Here is a 9,697-nt window from a genome sequence, read left to right as displayed (position 1 = left end):
CAACTGTTGGCTTACCATCCAATTTTTCTTTGAAGGATTGGACCAACAAAGCACCATGATATTAGACTCAGCAGCTGGAGGATCTTTCATGGGGAAACCTATTAATGACTGCATGATTATTTTGGAAAATGTAGCCTCAAATCACAGCCAATACAGTGAAAGAGAAGTCACAGCAAGGAAAGGAACTCCGGGGCGATATGAAGTGAACAATATTGAGTTACTCTTAGCAAAATTTGATACTCTTAATCAAAGATTAGACAAGATGGAAAAAGCTAAGGTTAATTCAGTGGCTACAAATCAAGTATGTGACCTTTGTAGGGAACAAGGGCACACTGCAGTAGATTGTACCTCAATTTTTACTGGAGAAAAAGAAGATACTACTGAACAAGTGGCAGCTTCTCATAATTTCTATGACACTCCTCGAAGAGAGAAGAGTAATCCATATTCCAACACATACAACCCTGGTTGGAAGAATCATCCTAACTTTTCTTGGAAGAATAACCCAGTTCAAGGAAGTAGCAATCAGCAACCTAATTTCCGTCCGTCCAATCACTTCATTAATGGGGAAGGAAATCCAGTACAGACACCCTCAATTCAACAAAGTGTTTCAAGATTAGAAAACCTTATGGAGAATTTTGTCACTAATCAAAAACAGACCAATGATTCAATGGCAAATTCTATTCAAAACCTTGCTGTCAAGGTTGAGAATATTACTCTCCACAACAAGATGCTGGAAAATCAAATTGCACAGTTGATGCCTAGTTCAAACAATTCTCCAGGTAAGTTCCCAGGTAAAACAGTTGCAAACCCAGCTGAAAATGTTAATGCTGTTACTTTAAGGAGTGGGAAGAAATTAGACAGACCTGTGTCTAATCAAAATGATAATATTGAGATTGATGAAGACGCTTCTCCTATGGTTGAAAAACCTGAAAAAGAGAGATTAGAAAAAGAAAAAGTATCTTCATCAAAGCCTCAAACTGTTTATCACCCTCCAATTCCTTTTCCTCAAAGGTTAGCAAGGACTAAACTTGATAGACAATTTGAAAAATTTTTAAATATGATCAAACAAGTGTATGTAAACATTCCATTTGTAGAAGCTCTACAACAGATGCCTACATATGCTAAATTTCTTAAGGATCTTTTAGCTAACCGAAGGAAATTGGATGATAGAGAGACTGTTACATTGATCCATCATAATTTGCCCAAAAAACTTAAGGATCCTGGTAGTTTCTCTATACCTTGTCTCATTGGAAATCTAAGGTTTGAAAAAGCCTTATGTGACCTTGGGGCAAGTATCAGTTTAATGCCTTTATCAATTTGCAAGAAATTAGATATGGGAGAATTAAAGCCTACAGCAATGTCAATCCAGTTAGCAGATAGATCTATAAAATATCCCATAGGAATTTTAGAAGATGTTCCAGTTAAGATAGGTAAATTTTTAATTCCGGGAGATTTTGTTGTTTTAGAAATGGAAGAGGACAAACAAATACCAATCATACTAGGTAGACCATTTTTGGCTACAGCAGGCGTGATAGTAGATGTCAAACATGGAAAATTGTCCTTATCCATTAATGATGAAACAATGGAATTTAATATTGCTAAATCTGTTAGACAACCTTCTCTTGAAAATATTTGCTGCAGGGTTGATATATTGCCTAAAGACATGGAGGAAGAAGTCATGAGATCTATTTTGAGGGATCCCTTGGAGAATTTTCTAGTTGGAGGAAAGCACATAGATCTTGAGGGGATTCAACCTAATTATGCTTGCTTGATCGATTCAAGTCCCCCGTGTAAAGAAAAAGATCCTCTAGTAGAAAGTCTTCTTGAGTCTTCAACAGATTGGCAAGAAGAAAACTCTCCAAAGTTAGAACTTAAACCACTTCCTTCATCTTTAAGGTATGAGTTTTTGGGGGCTAATTCCACTTATCCAGTCATAGTAAATTCAGCTTTAAATGAAAAAGAAACTGAAAAACTTCTCAATGAGTTGAGAAAATTTAGAAAAGTTATTGGATATACTATGGCTGATATAAAGGGAATTAGTTCTTCATTTTGTATGCATCGCATCTTCTTGGAGGAAGGATCCAAACCTTCTGTTGAAGCTCAAAGAAGACTAAATCCCAAGATGAAAGAAGAGGTAAAGAAAGAAATTTTGAAATTATTGGATGCTAAGGTAATTTATGCTATATCTGATAGTCCTTGGGTAAGTCCAGTTCATGTGGTTCCTAAGAAAGGTGGGATGACAGTAGTTAAAAATGATAATAATGAATTAATTCCCACAAGAACTGTGACTGGGTGGCGTATGTGTGTTGATTATAGAAAATTAAATAATGCCACTAGAAAGGATCACTTTCCCTTACCTTTTATTGATCAAATGCTTGAAAGGTTAGCAATGCATTCATACTTTTGTTATTTGGACGGATACTCCGGTTTTCATCAAATCCCTATTCATCCATTAGACCAAGAGAAAACTACTTTTACATGTCCCTATGGTACTTTTGCTTATAGGAGAATGCCTTTTGGCCTATGTAATGCACCTGCTACCTTTCAAAGATGTATGACTGCAATCTTTAGTGATTTATTAGAAAAAGAGATGGAAGTTTTCATGGATGACTTTTCAGTTTATGGTATTTCCTTTGATGACTGTCTATTAAATCTAACTAAAGTATTGCAGCGTTGCTCTGAAGTGAATTTAGTCTTAAATTGGGAAAAATGTCATTTTATGGTACAAGAAGGAATTGTCTTAGGACACCTAATATCTGGGAGAGGAATTGAGGTAGATAGAGCAAAAATAGAAGTAATTGATAAATTGCCTCTTCCAATTGATGTTAAAGGTGTTAGAAGTTTCTTAGGGCATGCCGGTTTCTACCGAAGGTTTATTAAAGATTTTTCAAAAATCTCTAAACCATTATCTAATCTACTTGTGAAAGAGGTACCTTTTAACTTTGATGTTTTTTGTAAGAATGCATTCTACAGGTTGAAAGAAGCTCTCACTACAGCTCCTATTCTGCAAACTCTTGACTGGAGCCTTCCTTTTGAAATCATGTGTGATGCAAGTGACTATGCTATAGGAGCTGTATTGGGACAAAGAAAGGACAAGAAGGTTCATGCTATATACTATGCCAGCAAGACTCTTGATGAAGCCCAAGCCAATTATGCAACAACAGAAAAAGAATTGTTAGCAGTCGTCTATGCTTTTGAAAAGTTCAGATCTTATCTTGTGGGGTCTAAGGTTATTGTTTACACAGATCACTCTGCCCTAAAGTATCTTTTTAATAAAAAGGATGCTAAACCTAGGCTCCTCAGATGGATTCTCCTTTTACAAGAATTTGATTTAGAGATTGTGGACAGAAAGGGAGTAGAAAATGTAGTAGCTGATCATCTCTCTCGACTTCCACAAGACCAAGCAACAAAGGAGGAACTCCCTATTAATGACAGCTTCCCACACGAAAAGCTTTTAGCAGTTGTTGTGAAAAACTGTCCCTGGTATGCAGATTATGTGAATTACTTAGCATGTGGAGTCCTTCCTGACGACTTTAATTATCAACAAAAGAAGAAATTCTTTAGTGACCTTAACAGCTTTATTTGGGATGAACCTACCTATATAAGAGGTGTAGAGATGGTATCTACAGAAGGTGTATCTCAGAAGAAGCAGCTCCTCACATCATTCACTCATGTCATTCTTCCGCATATGGAGGGCATGCTAGTACGTCAAAAACTGCAGCTAAAATTCTACAATCTGGTTTTTACTGGCCAAACTTATTTAAGGATACTTGGAAGATGGTAAATTCTTGTGACCAATGCCAAAGATCAGGGAATATATCCAGGAAACATGAAATGCCATTAAATGGGATTTTAGAAGTAGAAATTTTTGATGTATGGGGAGTAGATTACATGGGACCATTCCCAAGTTCTAAAGGTTACAAGTTCATATTAGTTGCAGTTGATTATGTGTCCAAGTGGGTAGAAGCGATTCCCGCTCAAACGAGTGATTCAAATACTGTCATTAAACTCTTCAAAAGAATTATATTTCCAAGATTTGGGGTCCCAAGAGCTGTGATCAGTGATGGAGGCTCACATTTTATTGAAAGAAAGTTTGAATCTCTCTTAAAAAAGTATGGAGTCACTCACAAGGTTGGTACACCTTATCACCCTCAAACAAGTGGACAGGTAGAAATATCCAACAGAGAAATCAAAAAGATTCTTGAGAAGACTGTATCTACAACAAGAAAGGACTGGTCTTTAAGATTAGATGAAGCTCTTTGGGCCTACAGGACTGCTTACAAAACACCTATTGGCATGTCTCCATTTAGGCTGATTTATGGCAAATCTTGCCATCTTCCTGTAGAGCTAGAACACAAGGCTTTGTGGGCAATAAAATACTTCAACTATGACCTAAAGGATGCTGGAGAAAAAAGGAAATTGGAACTCAATGAGCTTGATGAAATCAGATTAGACTCATATGAAAATGCTAAGATTTACAAAGAAAGAACAAAGAGGTGGCATGACAAGCATATACATAGAAGAGAATTCAAGCAAGGGGACTCGGTGCTATTATTTAATTCCAGACTCAGATTGTTTCCTGGAAAATTGAAGTCAAGATGGTCAGGGCCTTTTACAGTTCAAAAAGTATATCCCTATGGAGCTGTAGAAATCAGAAAACGATAAAGGCGACATATTCAAGGTCAATGCACAGAGATTGAAGTTATATTTCCATGGGGAACACTTAGAAAAATTATACTCTATGGTTCTTCAGGAACCTACTCAAGCATCATGAAAAAAAAAAAAATAATAATAATAATAATAAAATAATAAAATAAAATTTCAGAGTTCCAGAGAGAATCACGACCGTGATTCTAAATCACGGGCGTGATCTTCTCTGGAAAATTTTTGGAAAACCCCAGAGAGAATCACGACCGTGATTATAAATCACGGGCGTGATCTCCTCTGTTTGAATTTTTGAAAACTCACAAAGAGAATCACGGCCGTGATTTCCAATCACGCCCGTGATTACCTGCTGACGCTCAACAGATACAACCCGTGATTTTTGAAATTCCCCTTTCCCTTATATATTTTTCCCCCTCCTTTTACATTCTCACTTCTCTCAAACTTACGAACTCTGCCCATTCTCTCTTTTCTTCTCTCCCAAACCCTAGCTTCTCACTTCTTCTTCCTCTTCTTCCCTCTTCCTCCCACATTCACTCCTTCCGTTCATCCATGGCTCCCAAGCGCACCCGTACCGTTGGTTCGTCCTCCACCGCTTCCGATACCCACAATTACGAGGAAGAAGCAAGTGAAATTCTGCACCTTCCTCCGAGGTTCTATCGGAACGATGAACAGCGTGAGCCGAACGAGGTATTACGCTTCCGCACTATCCATCCTACCAGGTATCTCGACTTCCCATTTATTCGTAAGTTGGGTTTACGTGCTGATATCAATTTCATGTTAACTAACATTGGGTGGACAACCTTTGCTACCATGCATAATGATGTTGTTTATCCTCGACTAGTTCTTGAGTTCTTGAGCTCTCTCCACACGGAAATATTATCTGGGCCAAATTGTTCTGAAGGTTTGATTTCTTTCCGTATGTTTAACCAAGAACACGAATTAACCCTGGCTCAGTTCAATAATATTTTTGGATTTCCCACTAGAGGGAGCACGAGAACCCCAAGTTCTTTCAACCCTGGTTCTTTTTGGTATAGTTTGACAGGTACAAGTAATTGGGTCGCTGGAAAATGTAATTCCTCTGCTTTCCGCCATCCCGCCATCCGTATTATGCACCGCTTTATTGCCTCTACTGTTTTGGCCCGAGGTGATTCTGAAGGAAAGGTTCGTTTGAGCAACCTTTTACTTTTATGGGCTATGATGGAAAACAGAGAGGAGCCTATTGATTCTGGCAGTCATTTGGCACGACAGTTCCAGAGTATTTCCAATACCAGCCACGGTGCGATTGTGAACGGCGGCCTCATTACCACTATAACCAAACACCTTGGCTATCACGCTTGGCTGGACCAGTTAGAACCACTCCCTGGAAGCCGTACTATTAATTTTGCTACCTGCTCTTCTATGAACTGCATTGCGAAAGATGAAGATGATAAATACTACTTTGTAGTAACCCAGTCGGGAGTGCACTACCAGTTACCAAATCCAACATACACCGTGAAGAACCGGGCTACACGGCAGTTTCCACTGGAGCCATTAGAGGACCTACCTCCAGCAGCTGAGGAAGCGGCTCCTGCAGATGAGGAAGCAGCTCCTGAACAACCCCCTCTACATCCTGGACCTGAGGTGGACAATGCTGCTATCCTAGCAGCTATTCAATCAATGGATAACCGGCTGAAACAAATGGATGAACGCCAGCAGCATTATAATTACATGGTTGATCAAATGTATCAATGGCACATTCAACGGTATCCAGATGATTTTCCACCACAGTGAGATCTTTCTTATTCCTTATTTTACTCTGATGCTTAGGGACAAGCATTCCTTTCTGTTGTGGGTTGGTTGCATATTCATGCATTTTATAATTTTGTCAAAATAATCTGTCATGCATTCATTAGCTCTTTGCTTCGGGACAAGCAAATCTTTAAGTTTGGGGTTAGGAGGATGTACGCATTTCATTCATTCATGCAAAAAAAATAAAAATAAAAATAAAAATAAAAATAAAAAAAATAAAAGATAAAATAAAATAAAAAATAAAAAAAATCATGCATATATACATATTCAGTTAATCCCAGCTTGAATTTGTGTTTGAAAAGTAAATATTTTTAATGAAATTGTTCGTCTTTGAAAACACTGAATGTGATGAATTGAATCTTGAAGTCTCAGAACAAAAGGTTGAAAAATTAGCTGGTTTTGTGGCTAGCACTTGGTTCTTAGTATTGAGGCTTGAAATGATCGAGAATTATAAAAATAGTCTCTTGAAGATAAATTCTTTTTAATTCGTGCTTAAAAGCTTTTGGGGGGTAAAAAAAAAATAAAAAAAAATAAAATAAAAATAAAAATAAAAAAAATAAAAATAAAAAAAATAAAAATAAAAATCACCTAGCACCCCTTTGAGGTCATAGGTTAGAGGGAGAATATTCTTAACCTTAGAAAACTAAGGGAACTAATTAGCTACTGGGGAATTGTTTAGTAAAATAGCTAGCCCCCCTTTGAGGCTACGTGTTCTTGAAATTATCATCCTCTCTACACTGATTGGCTACTGGGGAAATGTTTTAGGTGAGACAAAAACAAAAATAAAAATATTACCCCTATTTGTGTCACAAGCATTGAAAAATTATTTCTGTTAAATTATCTTCATTTGACTAATGAGCTTTACAAGATTTGACATCATGAAACTCTTAGAAACTAAGAATTGGCGCTAGTAATGAAAGATTAAGATTCTAATTGGACCTTGTGAGACTAAGAGTGAAGATTTTAAATGCTCAGTTAATTCTTGATGATTTTTTTTTTATTTTTTATTTTTTCAAAGTGCTAATTATTGTTTGAGGACAAACAAAAGTTCAAGTTTGGGGTTATTTGATGTTGTGTATTTTACTCGTATTTTAGCACTTTAATTCACAAGAATTCTTAGCATAATCATGCATATCTTTCATGTTTTTAATAAATTTTTATATCATTTTCCTATTTTATGCTTTTCTTGGTATGTGTTGTGTTTTCTCTGAGCAGGATCAAGATTTAAGAATTAAAGAGGAAATGCTGAGCTACAGGGAAAATCACGGCCGTAATTCTAAATCACGCCCGTGATTCACCAGAGAAAATCACGGCCGTGATTCCCAATCACACCCGTGAATGCCACTGACCCTTCATAGATGTGCTCCAGAGAAGATCACGGTCGTGATTCTCAGTCACGGCCGTGATTCACTTCGCGTCCCAGCTTTTTAAGTTTTATGTTTTATTTTTATTTTATCTTTGTAATTTTTATCTTGGTAGTTTTACCTTTTTACCCTTTTAGGTTATAAATTAGATGAGGTTAGCCTAGAACGGGGATTTTTTTGTTTCGGAGACAGTTTTTTAGTTTTTGACACTTGGAGAAGGTTGGGTGCCTGTGCCATCGACTCTAAGGTTTGCTTTTCTTTTATTCTTTTTTTTTCTTGGAGAACTACTATGAACTCCTGTGAGTAGTTTCCCTTTTTCTGGGATCAGGGCTTAGCCTCTGAGAACCTCTTTATTAATGCATTATTCAGTTTCTTAATTTTATTCCAATTCTTGATCTGTTCTTTTATATTGTATATATGAACTTTAATATTATTGTTTTCATAATAACATTAATTAAGGATGAACTGAGAGGAGAACTTGATTATAATTATGATAAACAATTAATCTTAATTTTCATAATCATAGATAATTAGGGATGAACTGAGAGGAGAACCTAATTATCGGAACCTAAAGGAACAGACTTGAGTGTTAAATCACGAGAGTTGATTTAAGCTTTCGAGGAGCAATAGATTAACAAAGATCTTAATGGGTTTAATTGAACGTAATTACCACGAGAGTAGAGATTAATTTTAATTAAACACGTCCTCGTAGCCTGAGAAGGTGCAAGGATTAAATTAGGTTAAGACTACCTTCAAGATGGAATAGAATTAATTAATGAAAATAATAATTCAATAATGTTGGAACTCTTTGTGCGAACCCTAGATTCCCGGAAATCTCCTTATCTTATCTTAAAGTTTTATCTTATTCATTAATTGCATTACTATCTCTTTTACCATCGAATCTGATCTTATCATCTCAAAACAAAAATTCCATCTGTTTTAAAATTCAAATTAAAATACTAGTAATTCTAGGTCAAACACGTAGTCCCTGTGATTCGATATTTATTACTTGACGACAACCGTACACTTGCGGTTTTCCATACATCAAATATCCTGAAGAAGATGTTCCTTTTGTGCTTAAAACTGGACTAATCCATTTGTTGCCCAAGTTTCATGGTCATTCAGGTGAGGATCCACATAAACATATGAAGGAGTTCCATATTGTTTGTTTTACCATGAAGCCTCCTGATGTTCAAGAGGACCATATTTACTTGAAGGCATTTCCACACTCATTGGAGGGAGTTGCTAAAGACTGGCTATATTATTTGGCTCCTAAGTCCATCACCAGCTGGGATGATCTAAAAAGAATGTTTCTGGAGAAATTCTTCCCTGCCTCAAGGACCACTGCAATCAGAAAAGATATATCAAGGATCAGGCAACTTGGTGGAGAAAGCTTGTATGAGTACTAGGAGAGATTCAAGAAATTGTGTGCAAGCTGTCCTCACCACCAGATTTCTGAGCAGTTGTTGTTGCAATATTTCTATGAGGGGCTGAATAACATGGAAAGGAGTATGATAGATGCTGCAAGTAATGGAGTAGTTGGTGACATGACCCTAGCTGAAGCTAGGCACTTGATAGAAAAGATGGCCTCGAACTCTCAACAATTTAGTACTCGAAATGACAATGCAATTGTCATCAGAGGAGTTCATGATGTGGCCACTGATGCAGATAAAAAACTAGAGAGTAAACTTGATGCATTGGTCAACCTGGTGACTCAACTTGTTGCAAATCAAAAATCTACATCTGTATCAAGGGTATGTGGCATCTGTACTTCAATTAATCATCCAACAGATGCTTGTCCCTCCTGCAAGACTCTTCTACAAGTCTTGAGGTGCCCCAAGCATATGCTGCCAACATTTACAATAAGACCTCAACACCAG

General features: G+C 36.9%; 1 non-coding gene across 1 annotated transcript; it reads right to left on the bottom strand.

Moving 5' to 3' along the window:
* Positions 1-9,165: 9,165 nt before the first annotated feature.
* Positions 9,166-9,271, bottom strand: LOC114915483 (small nucleolar RNA R71). Its single transcript, XR_003803522.1, has one exon. It is a non-coding gene; the product is annotated as a small nucleolar RNA R71 (small nucleolar RNA).
* Positions 9,272-9,697: the final 426 nt, after the last annotated feature.

This window comes from Cajanus cajan, chromosome 4, assembly GCF_000230855.2.
Source record: "Cajanus cajan strain Asha chromosome 4, NIPB_CcT2T_4, whole genome shotgun sequence".
Taxonomy (NCBI): Eukaryota; Viridiplantae; Streptophyta; class Magnoliopsida; order Fabales; family Fabaceae; genus Cajanus; species Cajanus cajan.
This window is presented reverse-complemented; position numbering and strand designations above follow the sequence as displayed.